This window comes from Mesoplodon bidens (genome assembly GCF_964165515.1).
Source record: "Mesoplodon bidens genome assembly, chromosome: 12".
Lineage (NCBI taxonomy): Eukaryota > Metazoa > Chordata > Mammalia > Artiodactyla > Ziphiidae > Mesoplodon > Mesoplodon bidens.
In genome coordinates, this window is record NC_138168.1 from 34,297,523 (window position 1) to 34,313,358 (window position 15,836).

At 34.7% G+C, this 15,836-nt stretch overlaps 1 protein-coding gene across 3 annotated transcripts in view; it reads left to right on the forward strand.

Annotated features, from left to right (window-relative positions):
* The window catches only part of LOC308625846 (uncharacterized protein), an 805,208-nt gene that overhangs the window by 577,245 nt on the left and 212,127 nt on the right, over positions 1-15,836 (forward strand). For 2 of the 3 annotated variants that reach the window (XM_081250421.1, XM_081250423.1), the window contains exon 10: positions 9,837-10,030. The exons of the other annotated variant lie outside the window; for it this stretch is intronic. The gene's annotated coding sequence lies outside the window, so the exon portion shown is untranslated. The remainder of the gene's footprint in view (positions 1-9,836; positions 10,031-15,836) is intronic. 3 annotated transcript variants of the gene reach the window in all.

The window sequence follows — 15,836 nt, forward strand, 5'->3', positions numbered from 1 at the left end:
ACCTCCACTATACCATTAGTTCTGAGCCACCTTGCAAGGCAAGTCAAAATAATTCTTGAGATTGTCACCTGACAAAAAAGAGACCATGAGAATTAATAAGTGCATCAGTGACATGGGGCAGTGCATCTAAATTGTTGCAGATGACACAGTATGATAGCTTTAAAAAATCACAAGTTTTTCATGAGTCCTGAAGAGTCAGACTGCTCTAGGTATTTGTGTGGAATGATGGAATGAGAAGGTACTGGTTGAGTACTTCAACTGGGTGTGTGGCAACAGCTGAGATTTAGATGAGCAGAGGGCTGGGGAATAATTTATGTATGTAGTTTTGGTTTTCTGGTTTTTGTTTTTTTGTTTGTGTTTTTGTATTAGCTATTTTCTCATGTGTTTCAGAACCCTATTGTATGCCAATTTTAGTGGGCTACATAATTTACCCCTACCAGTGAAATTCTAAAGAAGTTTAATTGTTTAAATTTTGATTTTATTCTAAGTTGAATTTCTTCTACTTGTTTGGGAACCTAGTGGTGATTTCTACAACAGGGCTAGTTATTTGGCTCCTTGAATTATGACAGCTATCTTCCCAAACAGCAACAACAGAACACGTATTCACAGGAGCCTAAAAAGATAAGTGTGACATTTTTTTCTTCCTTCCTTTCTTTTTCCCTTCCATCCTTCCTCTATTTAGTTGAACACCCACCATATTCCAGGCATTTGGCTATAGAGTTAGAACAAAAAATTGGCTAGGCATACATTCCTTCATGGAACTTATAGCCTAGTTGAGGAGCACCAGCTTTAAAGTAGAAATTGCTAACCCAAGGAATTTCACTGAAAGGGAAACCAGAATGATATGGGAACAAAAATTAGAAGGAAACTACTCTGGTGTGTTGGGTCAGAATAGGTTCCTCTAAGGTAATGAGTATATAAAACTGAAACCTAAAGAGTGAAGAATAGTTATCTAGGTGGAAGAGAAAGATGGAAGAAGCTCAGAGATGAAAAAATTAGAATAAGATAAATCCAATATACAAGTGCTGAGAGAGCAAAGCAAGACAGTGGGAGGGTTGGCAGAAAATGTTACATTAGAAAAATATGATTACCTTTTATTCAACACCTATTTGTTGAGTAAATGCCAAGTGTCAAACACTGTTCTAAGTATTGGGGAATATATCAGTGAACAGATTAGACAAAATTCTTACTCTTATGGAGCTTATGTTCCTTTCTCTGTCAATAAATGACGCATCAAAGCGTATGTCCTTTTATCTGTCAATAAGTGAAATATGAAGTATTTTCTTAAATTCTAACTTCTTTTAGGTGTTTCAATTTAAAGACCCATGATTATTTTAGATATTTACTTGGCTTATTACTCATCACTAGAACCCCATGATATCATTTCATTTTTCTAATGTAATGATCATTAGTATATTTTCTCCTATATTATATCTTATTGTCTTGACTTGTATTTCATATCTCTAAATTGACAAGAGAAAAATTTGGCCACCAATAATAATGCAAGTATGAGTTTATATGCTATCAAATAAAATGTTACACTACAATTAATTTTATAATACACAGAAAGTAAAAACAGAAACATTATTTTCATATTAATCCATAATATAAAATGAGGAACTCATTGTCAGGAATCTGGAAGCAGTACTCTCATAGATAGTATGTTACACTCATTAAAATTTTTTTTCTGATGTTAAGCTCCATAATATGCAAGATTTTAAAAAAGAACTAGGCTAAGAGCTGTGTAAAGTGACTAAAAATGAGGTAAAGTTAAAAACTGATTGAGCGCTTCCCTCGTGGCGCACTGGTTGAGAGTCCGCCTGCCGATGCAGGGGACACGGGTTCGTGCCCCAATCCGGGAGGATCCCACATGCTGCGGAGTGGCTGGGCCCGTGAGCCATGGCCGCTGAGCCTGTGCGTCTGGAGCCTGTGCTCCGAACGGGAGAGGCCACAGCAGTGAGAGGCCCACGTACCGCAAAAAAAAAAAAAAAAAAAATTGACTGATTGAAATCTTGTTGATCTTCAAAAGTATGGAGCTTTCCTATTACAACCACTTGCTTATATCTGCACATAAGCAAGTAAATAAATAAACAAATAAATAAACTGTCTAATGGAACAGGATAGAAAGCCCAGAGATAAAGCCATGCACATATGGTCACCTTATCTTTGATAAAGGAGGCAAGAATATACAATGGAGAAAAGACAGCCTCTTCAATAAGTGGTGCTGGGAAAACTGGACAGCTACATGTAAAAGAATGAAATTAGAACACTCCCTAACACCATACACAAAAATAAACTCAAAATGGATTAAAGACCTATGTGTAAGGCCAGACACTATCAAACTCTTAGAGGAAAACATAGGCAGAACACTCTATGACATCAATCACAGCAAGATCCTTTTTGACCCACCTCCTAAAGAAATGGAAATAAAAACAAAAATAAACAAATGGGACCTAATGAAGCTTAAAACCTTTTGCACAGCAAAGGAAACCATAAACAATACAAAAAGACAACCCTCAGAATGGGAGAAAATATTTGCAAATGAAGCAACTGACAAAGGATTAATCTCCAAAATTTACAAGCAGCTCATGCAGCTCAATATCAAAAACACAAAAAACCCAATCCAAAAATGGGCAGAAGACCTATATAGACATTTCTCCAAAGAAGGTATACAGATTGCCAACCAACACATGAAAGGATGCTCAAAATCACTAATCATTAGAGAAATGCAAGTCAAAAGTACAATGAGGTATCACCTCACACCAGTCAGAATGGCCATCATCAAAAATTCTACAAACAATAAATGCTGGAGAGGGTGTGGAGAATGGGAACTCTCTTGCACTGTTGGTGGGAATGTAAACTGGTGCAGACACTATGGAGAACAGTATGGAGGTTCCTAAAAAAACAAAAAATGGAACTACCATATGACCCAGCAATCCCACTACTGGGCATATACTCTGAGAAAACCATAATTCAAGAAGAGTCATGTACCACAATGTTCATTGCAGCTCTATTTACAATAGCCAAAACATGGAAGCAACCTAAGTGTCCATTGATTGATGAATGGGTAAAGAAGATGTGGCACATATATACAATGGAATATTACTCAACCGTAAAAAGAAACGAAACTGGTTTATTTGTAGTGAGGTGGATGGACCTGGAGTCTGTCATACAGAGTGAAGTAAGTCAGAAAGAGAAAAACAAATACTGTATGCTAACACATATGTATGGAATCTAAAAAAAAAAAAGGTTCTGAAGAACCTGGGGCAGGACAGGAATAGATGCAGATGTAGAGAATAGACTTGAGGACACAGGGAGGGGTAAGGGTAAGCTGAGATGAAGTGAGAGAGTAGCATGGGCATATATACACTACCACTTGTAAAATAGATAGCTAGTGGGAAGCAGCCACATAGCACAGGGCGATCAGCTCAGTGCTTTGTGACCACCTAGAGGGGTGGGATAGGGAGGGTGGGTGAAAGATGCAAGAGCGAGGAGATATGGGGATATATATATATATATGTATGTATAGCAGATTCACTTTGTTATAAAGCAGAAACTAACACATCATTGTAAAGCAATTACACTCCAATAAAGATGTGAAAAATAAATACATTAAATAAATAAATAATAAATAAAAACTGTCTAAACTGCAGAAAAAGAGATCTAGGGGAGAATTTCCACAGTGGATATTACTGTCCTACTAATTGGTTGTTATAGGAGACTTTGGGAATCCATTTTAATGACAGAAAGGTGAAATATTATGAAATCACCTATAAGTGAATCTGTATTCCAGAAAGAGAAAAAAAATCAAGGCAATACAAGTTATAAATAATACAACAATCAAGCAGTATCAGATTATTTTATTCTGAGGTTAAGTGATGAGACAAAGTATGAAAAATTTTTAAATGAAAATATGAACTTTTAGATGAAAACTGTGACGCCAGTAAAGGATTTTTTACCTAGAATTCTGATGTTTTTTTGTTGTTGGGTTTTTTGTTTTCAGACTCAGAGGTGAGGTAGATGAGCAGGAGAGAATAAGAGTATGAAAAGGAGAGAAAGAAAACTTATATTGCGATATTGTTAACATTTAAAAGAGTCACAATGAGCCGTACTTTAACAAACCTTTTAAACAGAATAGATGTTCCTTTAGCTGGCATGGTTTGGGGTATGTTCCTGCTAAAAGGAACAGAGCTAGACCAGAAGGCCTATGAAATTCATAAAAGCAACACTGAATTTCCCATTTAGTGGATACTATAAATAAATGATAAAGTACACGTTTACCTTTGTAGTAATAGGTACTTGCATATATTGATAACCTACTAGAATTGGGAATCTTCCAGGGCAGTAAATAAAAGTTATCCTTTGGTAGCAGGATTATGGGAACATTATCAGTATTAAAGTTTATTTTTAACACCTGTGCTGGTGGGGCAGCTAACAAATGTAGATGCACCTTATAAAATCAGGACATGATAATGTTTTTATTTGTACACAGTTGATCAGTACAGAGAAGATGGTGTTTCTATCTTATAGTCAGTCTGATGCCAGGTATTTAAAAGTGTTCAATTTTCATAGGATAATTGCAAACATTAATTTGTATATAATTTCAGTAATTTGAAGTCAATTGAAGAACTCTTGCTATTGGGCTTAGCTTTTTGAAGTGGATGTGATTATGACCTGAAAGGCAGATGAATAGCAGGATTATGGTCTTATAGATCATACAATTCATTATGTTCTCACTAATCAATATCTGGCATCAGATACTACAACTTCACTGTATATGTTTCATCCATTTAGATGGGCAGATCTATATTTTTGTTTTTACTTTATTTTGCTGCATATATCATGGGTAAAAGACCTTTTTGAGATCTTTAAAGCTATTAGGCTTCTTATTGCTTTGCAACTTAAGGATTCAGTATTTGAAAGTTTAGTTTGGCAATAACTTTTAGTCCTAAAGTCCATAACTGAGAAGATCATTAGAAATGATATTTTCTTATATTAAGCTAGTTTTTCAGTCTTTAATTTTCTCAGTCTCTTCTCATCATAGAAGGACTGCTAACCAAATATCTTATTTTTAATTATTAAGACACCTTATAGAAAGACTCATTCTTAAGATTCAGCTTCTTGCTGTATTCTGTGGTGTGGGAACAATTAGAAAGCAATGGAGGAAAATTATTAGATTTTAATCATAAAACATACCAAGGCCTGTGAGTCTGTGAAGTAACACTAAGACACTAAGAAAAGCCCCATAAATGATGTTGTGGCTTTGTTTTGGTCAATGTCTGAAGTGACTGGACCATGTTAGAGATAATATTTAATTTTGGAAGAAAAAATTAAACCCAACATTACTGGCTTAATGTAAAATCTATGTTAAAGGTGTAAATACCTGTAGAACCTGAAAGAAGAAACTGCTGGTTTCACAATTTTACTAAGTATAACCTAATTCTGGGGTTCCAGGGGTAAATGAAATCCCAGAGTACCTCACAATTTCAGAACCACAGGATGCTCCCAAATCCTGTAGAGTCTTTGCCAGTCTGAGGATCTCTTTGCACTACTGCCAGCCACCGCTATTTCCCATTGCTCGGTCAGTGTTCCCTTCTCTCCCCCTCTTTTCAGGGAATTCTTGAAGCTGCTCATAGTGTCTTCTAATTCTGTATCTGCTTCAGAATGGAGAATTCATCTCTGTGATGATCCCAATAGAGAATGGAGTTATTCCCACTCTTTCCCAATCAGAGCCAGTCTCCTTGGTGTTGCAGAGGGAATGAATCAAACCTTCTGTCCAGGGACATGCTTGAAGAGCCAGTTCACTGGTGTGCATATGACACATTCTGTGACACGGTCTACTGATGCCCATATCAACCAAACTTGTAGTGCATCATCTCAAAGGCACTATGCTAGTAGAAGGGCACAGTTGCTCATAACGTTCACCATATTTGCTTGCCCAACCTTCAGATTTCTGATCAGTGAAACTCTTTCCATGCTGCAGGCTCTTGCGGAAACTACACATAATGCCTGGGACATCTGGTCATGCTCCTTCAATGCCCTTTTAAACACAGTTATTCTTAGATTTTATCCTTTGAATAGCACCTACTTGAAGATAGCATAATAAGCAAATTCAAATTGCTCCACAAGTTGAAATATATTAGATGGTGAATATTTTTTAAATTATTTTTTTCTAAAAGTGTACATTATAGAATTCCTTCAAATTATTGTTTGATTTGGTAATTTAAATTGTATGTACCTTTATATAATACTTAACCACTGCTTCTATATATATATATGAGAGATACTTAATAAGCATTCCTTGGTTGATTGAAATTAGATTACACCTATGTTAGGAAACAAAAATAAAATTTTGAAATATTTTGAAGTAAAGAATGCTCTATCTTATTGTTATAGCAAAATGTTTCAAATTCTGCCTTATTCTAAATCTACTATGAATTTATATATTTTTATTCTTTGAAAACCCTCCAAAATAATTATTAATTTAGATAAAAATTAGTAAGCTCTTTGTGAGATATATATATAAATTAATGCACTAAATATTTAACTTAATAAAGTGTAATTATCCCCATTTAACAGATAAATACACTGATATCTAAAGATATTAAGCAATTTACTGAAAGTCAGACAGATAAATAGTGAAAGAGCAAACAATCAAACCACAAGATGCCTACTCTTTGCTAAAGTGCTATTCTGCCTCCTGCTATATTTAAATAAATTGAGTTCCATCGTTAAGAGTTTAGTTCAATCTATTCAGCATTTATTGAGTCCCTACTTTGTACATGCTACACAGTGTCAAAAGAAACGCAAAAGATTCAGGGAGGTGAGTCATTCAATATGAAAATCCATTCCACAAATGTTAAAAATTATTTAAAATTCTTAGTTTTTTGATAGATCGTTTGAGTTACTATATATTTAAAATCTCCAGAATTTGGAAAACATCTATAAATTTATTCTGTGGCTTCCAGCCAAGGATTGGCATGGTGGGGATCGCTAGGTTGCAATTTCACAAATTTCTGATTCGCCTGACTTGTTCATTGCCTTAGGTTCTTTGGACATTGTCTTGAAATTTTACTTCATGTCTGTAAAGTCACAGAACCTATTAAGCCAAAACTAGATTCTGTGTCTATGATAGGTTGTACTTTTAGATTTTGACACTATGTTTTTAATTTTTCTCACCAGCAGTGCTAATATCTTTCATTATTATAAGGTTGTTTTAACTTTCAATTATTTTTTTATTTTTTAAATTTTCTGTATTTATTTTTAGCTGTGCTGGGTCTTTGTTGATACGCACAGTCTTTCTCTAGTTGCAGCGAGCAGGGGCACCTCTTCGTTGCGGTGTGTGGGCTTCTCATTGCAGTGGCTTCTCTTGTTGTGGAGCACGGGTTCTAGGTGCGCGGGCTTCAGTAGTTGTGCATGTGGACTCAGTAGTTGTGGCTCACGGGTTCTAGAGCACAGGCTCAATAGTTATGGTGCAGGGGCTTAGCTGCTCCACGGCATGTGGAGTCTTCCCAGACCAGGGCTCGATCCCATGTCCCCTGCATTGGCAGGTGGATTCTTAACCACTGAGCCACCAGGGAAGTCCAACTTTCAATGTCTTTGTCTGATGTTCTGAAACATTTCAAAAGGTGCATGTGATAACCTTTTGTTTTGCTAATAAGATAAACCTTTGTAGTAAAATAATTTGAAATTTTATAGCCTCTCTTCCATAATTCTTTTCTTCATTTACAATTTATATTTTGGAATCTAAATTTTATGTGTAGCCTATACCAACAGACTTATTAAATGAGTTAGAGATTGCCATGTAATTAAGCTGATAGTTGAGTAAAAACAATAAAAGGAAATATCAGACAATAGGTTACCACTTTTGTAGCATTAAATCATTGAAGAATGAAAATCAGCTAGTTAATGTCATTAGAAATAATATGCCACAGGCATTCGAAATATATTATTGAGATATATGTCAGTTGGGGACATTTAGTTATAATCATTGTTTTTGCAGTTGATTGTCTCAGGGTGGAGGGGAAACTAGCACCTGGAAAAGTGAGCTCGGTTTTTACAGTGATGTGTAAAGTTAGAAAAGAGGTCAGAAACAACTTGAATGAAGTCAAATCAGGATGAGTCCTTGGTACATATGCAAGAAAATCCCATTTGTCCATCCAGGTAGACTCAGTACACTGTTATCAAAAGAAAACCTAATATTTAAACAGAATAATTCAACAAATATTTTATCATTACTTTCCAATCTGTTTTTAAATACAGTTGCAGCAACATTTGTGATTGTCGTTCTATTTTAGTTTGCTTAAATGATGAGAGTGGAGCCTGTAGTGAGAGTAGGAAGGGGAAATGTGGAAGAGGGCAATGACTTGAATTAGAAAATGGAATGGCAACAATTGCTTAGCAATTCATTCCTGAAATGAAAGTACATTAGTTTTAACTTGGCTCTGGCAGTAATGATTATCAATGAAATAAACCCTAAATAATCCAAAACACAGGTGCATTTACTATACGAATTTTATATTAACAGTAGATTGTGAGCACAAGTGGCCTCTCCAGGACTTTTGGAAACATGTTCTTGTATAAATTTTTTTTGCTCCAAACTGTTTAAAAAAAGTGGTAGATTTTTCTTCTTGGTATGATTTCACTTTTGTCTGTGTATGTGTGTCTGTGTGTCTGTGTGTGTGTGTTGCTAGGGCATTTATTGTATATGTTACTTATACAACTGGAGTTATTTGTCATTCCTAGAGCTCGTAACAGAAAACACAAATTAAGCTATATAAGTAAATAACAAATGTTTGCATTCTCTTGCAGCATCTTGATGGTGACACTTTATTTTGATAATGATAAAATGCTAGATAATATTTTTAAAATTTCCTGAAGTGACAGAGTTTTGTACTTTGGTCTGGGCCACCCAGAGATTAGTTGGCATGTTTGACAGTGCAGATTCCACATCTCAGAGAGATCTGGAAGTCCTGTCTTCTGTACCCCAGGAAATACACGGTGCTTGACACTTTCAACACGTTTACGTGAACTGGCTATTTTAATCCCAAAGAATGCCCACTTACATATTGTAAATTAGTTTCTTTCTACTCATCAGTCTTTGTGAAACATGTAAAATGCAGCAGACTAAGAATTATTTTTATTTATTATGATTAGTATTCTCTCTACATTAACTTGGAACTCTAGAATGTGAATATGGTGCCCATCCAAACATGAATCACTTCCATTTGCATGTTAGATTTAAAGCCATTTCATTTTCACAACCTGAAAACACCCATTTGGTGGAAAAATCTTTCATATTTTATCTCATACAAGATTTAGTACCTAGTAAGTAACTATTACTGCACTGAGGATTCCCTACTCATCCCACCTCACAGTTTGAAAACAAAACTAGAAAAAAATATGTCATCCCATCTAACTTGATGCCCACCTGTAACAACGATGCCATCAAAGAAGCAAGTACTTATTTGCTAGTAGTTTGGGAAAAGAGCTGGAAGTACCTGCTAGACTTCACTCGTTTCCACCTGGTTCAGCTTTTAGTCTGATAAACTAAGATCCATATTGAAACTCTACTAGCAAGGAGAAACAGGAGTATGGGATTTTCTGCATTCATTCTGTACAGGTATAAATCTTGGTCAAAAAAACTAGAGTACAGGAATTTTCATATTCCTTTTTTAAAAGTCATATTTAATCTATTTTAGCTCCTGATATCCAGGCCTACACTGAGATCGTGAAGATATCTTCGTCTAATAAGGGGCCAGATACACTGGGGGATGGGTGAATTGTATCCTAAGCCAAGGTTTCCTTCTCTTTTTTTCTTTTACTTGCCCCTGTAGAGCAGTCAGCTCGTGGCATAATCAGGAGTGCTATTCCAAAGTCACAGACACCTTGCTGCCTCCAACTCGGCCCTCAGAGAGCTCTTCTGATCCTCTCAGCTCTGGGCAAAGCTTCCAGCCTCGAAAGGATTAAACGTTCCGAGCAATGCCTCATCTAGGACCTAGATGCAATGAGTAAATCAAGGCCCCCAAAGGTGAGGAAAAGACTGTCGGTCTAAAACATTCATCTCTTTTCCAGTTGTCTTACTCCTACCTCTCAGTAGTTAAGCTTTCTTCCATCAACAAAAACCAAGATGTGGATTTTTTTATTTAGTTTTTGAAAATTTCTGCTTCCTGCTCATAACCCACTTTTTCAAGGAAAGGAGTTCAGAACTTAGGGTATAAAACAAATGCATCTTCTTGGGGTGGGGGGAAAAAGACCCACAACAGGGACAATGTAGATATTTGCATACTCTCAGGCTATTATCCTGGTAAAATTCAACAATTTTTAAATTCACTAAACATTTAGAGATTGTATTCCACATGATGCCAAGAGCTGATGACTCAGTGGTGTGGAACAGAGTTCTCACAGGACTTAGAGTCTAGCAGGAAACTTCTGTAATTTAGAAGGTTGACAATTGAACAGGTAAATCCTGGTGTGAGCACACAACAGCTGCTTTGTAGTTATTTTCAAGATTTAAATCCCAATCCTGAAAGCTGAAAATGAAAAATAAGGATAATTTTTTTTGTTTCATCAGTTTGTAAATTGTATGTTTCTCTCCAACTTTTATGCCAAGTATCAACTTCCAGAATTTGTTTGTAGAAGGAAGTCATGTTAGACCTCATTTTGCTACTGATTCAACCAATTTTGACTAATATTGCTAATTATTATATTAGAATTGTGTGGAATAGGTATTTTTAAAAGCATTTGAAGTAAGTTTGGTTTAAACTCTAAGAGAATAATCTTGATTAAAGGTGGTCACTTATTAGTTTTCAGATACTGCATATTATCACTTACTTTCAGTTCTTTCTAGTAATTTTATGAGAGAAAATGCATAGTCACTGGAGAAAAATTTTCTTACAACTTTTTTTCTCTTCCTTTCTTTCAAATCCTGTAAAACGACAATAAGTATAACCAAATATTTTTAAATTAGCTTCTTTGTATTTTATCTAAGCTTACTTCAGAAAATTTTTTCAGACACCACATTTAGATAATTTCTTCTTAAGCAAAGAGTGCTGAAATATCAGAGGAAATACGGTGTTGAAGAGAAAGAGAAGAGTTTGTTTTGCTTTTGAAACATGATCATTGTTCATGTATGTAAAATAAATCTCTTATCGTTCGTCTTTGTAATAATTGCTTATAAAATGATAATTTACAACTCTAAGTTTTGTTTGCTGCAGGGTATTTTAGGACTTGATTTGTCACCTAGAGCAGTGGCATCAAATCACCAATAAGCATTCAGAGAGATCATGCTGGTTGCAGCACCTCCCTGGAGCCAGGGATAGAAAAAGGAGCAGATATATTTGAATATATTCAATTGACTAAAGAAAGAGAGAGGGTTTATATTTTATTTTAGATCCAGCCAGAAAGATGACAGTGGATGTGATGGGAATTTTGTCATTGCTTTGGGAGGTGTTGATGTCCAAAGAGGTGAGATTGGGTTCTGGAAGAATTTGATAGGTAGTTTAGTAAAAATTTTCAGGCTTGTATTACTGAGATTGTAAGTCAAAATGCTTCTTATTAAGATTTTACTTATTAAGATTAAGATTTTAAGGGTGAGAGGTTAGCCCAGTTCTTTCACACAAAGGTCTTAGCTTGATAAAAAGTGAAATCATAGTTTTCAAGCTTCATAAATTAGTGACATTGAGCAGTTTGCACCTCTGCAACTTTGCTGTGAGGAATACAATGACATTCTGTGCTGTGTTTGCCTATGAGATGATTTCCTTGAAGTCCCGTAATGAGTTGTTTTGGGCAGGATTAATGAGTATTATAATGGTAAATGGATGTTTGCAGCTCAGTTGTGTTCCATCACGGAGTAACATGGGGTTTCTGGTCCCTTGGAGGCCATAATTGGTGGCATTAATGCAGTTTTTAATTACAATTCTTGAAAAAAAATGAATTGGAACCAAAACAAAGCTAAGTGATCATCTCTCTGCTGTTTCAGATGGTATAAACAGAGGACTGTTGCTAACTCTGATATCTATAATTTGAATCATACCCTCCAAATAGAACATATGCAGTATATTTTGATGACTATTTTGTTTAGAAGTGACTTATTTGCCTTTATTTTGTCTTATTCATATATACTGAAATAGCTTTTATTATATTTAATATAATATATATGTATGTATAATATATGCTTATACATGAATATGAAACGTATACATATTATAAAGGTATACATAAAAATGTAAGTGAAGGCAGACATAAAATTATAGTCTCACTTCTTATATTTATACCCCAATATTTGTTTCCTGATTCTCACTGTTAGTATTGAGCAGTATAATTGTAATTAATTCCCAAAGCTCTATGAATGAACTAGAATGCACAAAGATTTTTCTTTCTCTCCTTTCACACACATATGTGAGAAACTACTAACAGCTGCTGCTTCAGCATATCCCATCTTTGCAGTATTATGTTTGTTGGTGGTCTGTAGTGGCAAGTCCAACATTGATCTATAGGATAACATTTGCAAAGTGTTCTATGAAGGGGAAAAATATCTCATAAGATGACCTAGCATACATATATAAAGAGTAAAATAATATAAAATTTAAAAATCCACAAAACCAGCCATTTATTCCTAATCAATTTATATACTTGCCTCAACTGTATTGGTTACCATATATTTAATTCTAACAATAATATAATCATTTTTTAACATTGCTATATTTTGAAATAAAACACAGGGCAAAATATTAGACTGTGGTTAATTAAATAGTAAGTGAAATATCTGAGATTAACTGACTGTGTTATCTTTTTATGTTCTTGCTAAAGTAAGTAAATGTGGAGGCTATTCCTTATTTTCATAGCCCTTTATAAAGATATTCTTGTTATCTGAGTTTTTCTTTAGTTAACAGTATGTGGGACAGAAATGCATTTGGATCAATGGCAAACAATCATATCTATGGAAAAAGTACAAAAAACTGGAAGCCATGGAATTGTTTCCATATTTATGGCTGAGTTTTGGTGAGACTTAAACAGCCTCACATCTTCTTAGAATTGCCAGCATTAAAAAAAAATGCTACCTTTCTCAACCATGTGTCTTTGAAACTTACTATCTGTGTCATTTTGAGTTTCACCATCAGGTAAAATTCATTGACAGGCTCAAATATCTGGTTCCTTCCAAAGCTTTCCACAGTCCTGTAAAACAGTTGCATTTTCTATTTGTAAAGAAGCAAACAAATAAACAAAACAAATAAAAAACAAACAAGAGAGCAAATTTAAAAACAAAAACAAAAACAAAAACCTCTATGATACTTATAAAGAGGAATTTCAGAGTTCGGGAACTGTGGAGCAAATTTTTAACAACATGGCCTACCCAGAACGGTGACCCAGCCTTGGTTTTATGCGGCTCCATTCTCTTCGTGTTCCTGATGATTGAGTGTGCTGAAGTTGCTTTGTTTTTTCTTTAGAAGAGTGATGATAGTGATTAATTCAGTTGATGCATCATTGTCCCGTCCCCACCACTTTAGTAGTTTCCACGAAACATCTTAAAATAACTAGACAGCATTTATACATGTGAGAATTCTGTGTGCTTTTGCATATTATCATTCTATCTAAGTCTGATGCTGATCTTGTCAGCCATACCATCTAAAAATACTGGAGAAAAAAGAGACCAAAATGCAAGTAAAAACTGAATGTTTAAGTAGATGTTTAATGCTAGGGGAATGTGTATATGTGTTACATGTGTACATACACACATATACATAGACACACGTGTGTAATACACATGCACATATATACATATATAAATATAATTTTAAAATTCATCCAGAGTGTACTAGCAGTGAATATTTTGCCCTAATTACTTTTTTTGTGAATTTTTTAGCAATTAAACATAAATTGTATAATATAACCTTTCAGTCTCATAACATAATAATAATTCCAAATAATAATAGTTAACTTTTATTGAGTTTACTCTGTGCCAAGCACTTTTATATATTTTTTTTCTCACACAATCCTTTGGGATAGGTACTGGTATTTTCTTCCTGTTACAGATTAACAAACAGAAGCACAGACAGGCTGGGCTGCTTCCCCAAGGTCACGCATGCCTTAGTAGAACAGGGTGGGAGTTAAGATCCAGCTCTCTGTGTCTCCAGTCTGTTCATGCTTAAAACCTCTACAGTGCCTATGGGGAGGGACAGAAGTAATAGCAAAACAACAACAAAACCTCGGTTATACTTTTAGCTACAATGTTCAGTGACATAAAATAAAATGTATTAATAGGATCTTAATACTCTTATTGCTTTAGTGGATCTTAGAGATTACCTAATACAGTTCACTTTTGAAGTGAAGAAATGAATTTTCCCTGAGTTGAAGTGTGGCAAGAAGCCAAAACACAGCTGCAGCCACTGCCTTTCTTACTATAGGCTCAGCCCACAGCTAGGTATGATCACGGGCCCATACCCTAGACCGTGTGTAGAAACTTGAATGATGTCCACTTCTAAAGGCCACTGTATGTAGAGCAGGATAGCTTAGTGGTGAGTGTTGGACTTTGGAGATGGGCAAATTTGGAATCTAAACTTAGCCTTTCTACTCATTAGCTACTTGGCTATGGGTAAACTGACTAATGCCTACGTGCTTCAGTTTATTTACCTGTAAAATCATGATAACAGTATTTCTCACAGGTTGTTATAAAAGTTAAATAATGCATTTGAAGCACTTAGCCACCCACAGTAATAAATGTGTATATTTGTATTATGAAGTGTAAGTATAACTTTCTACTGGAGTGGGTATCACACAGTAGTTACCCAGTACAGCTACCCCTCGTTTTTCAAAAGTAGTCTAAAACACGTGTTTGAAAATGAAATTGGAATCACTTCTGTCTCAACTAACATGATTATACTACAAACAGTGAAGTTTTCAAATTCAAACTTTGGGCATTGTTAATATCAGCAGCATGGTCCCCAAAGGTCTCAGCACTTTAATGAAGCCTGTGGCTGGTTTGTTGTCAGATGTTCTTTTGGAATACATTTTAATTGATAGTGAATTTTGAAAAATTAGGAAGCATATCTGCATGTAATTTATCATAGATGAATACAGTCAAAGCTCCCAGACAGAAGTGACAGAGATTTGAGGTTGAATTCCAGCTCTTCCACTTGTTTGGCCTCATTCAAGTGCTTACCTGGACTGAAGCACAGTTGTACCAGCGTAAAAATGAAAAAAGAAACTATACCTTGCAGGGCTGTTGTGAGTATTAATGATATATGCAAAGGGCCTGGGATAAGGTCTGGGACTTAGTAGGCACATAATAAATGGTAACTATTAATGTTGTTAATATTTCTTGTCCAAGGTGTATATAACTCTTTAATAATAATGCTAATCTATCACTCATAACTTCAGTTGTACAAATTGTGTATCTATATTTTTATAAGGGAAATAGTTTTCAAGAAAGTTAATTATTTTTGTTAAAAATAATTGTAAACTTTTGACTGTTTCCAGGAAATATGTAGGTTATATGTAAATGTACTATAGAAGTGATGATAAAAAGAATAAACAATTTTTTAAATAAAGGAAATTTGTTTAATTCAGTATATTTGAGAAGTTGTAAAAATTAAGCTCTTAAGTTTCATTTATATTTATCCCTACTCTAAAAATCTTAAAGACTGATCCTCTTAATGTTACATACTCTCTTAAATATGTTTAGTTTTAAAAAGTCATGTTTTAACACTATGCATTTACTCATACAAGATTGGTTAGTATATAACTTACAACCACTAAATGTAAAATGTTTGAGATAAAATGACATTATACATTTTATTATATATTTAGATTATATGACTGGAAAAAATGTGGATTTT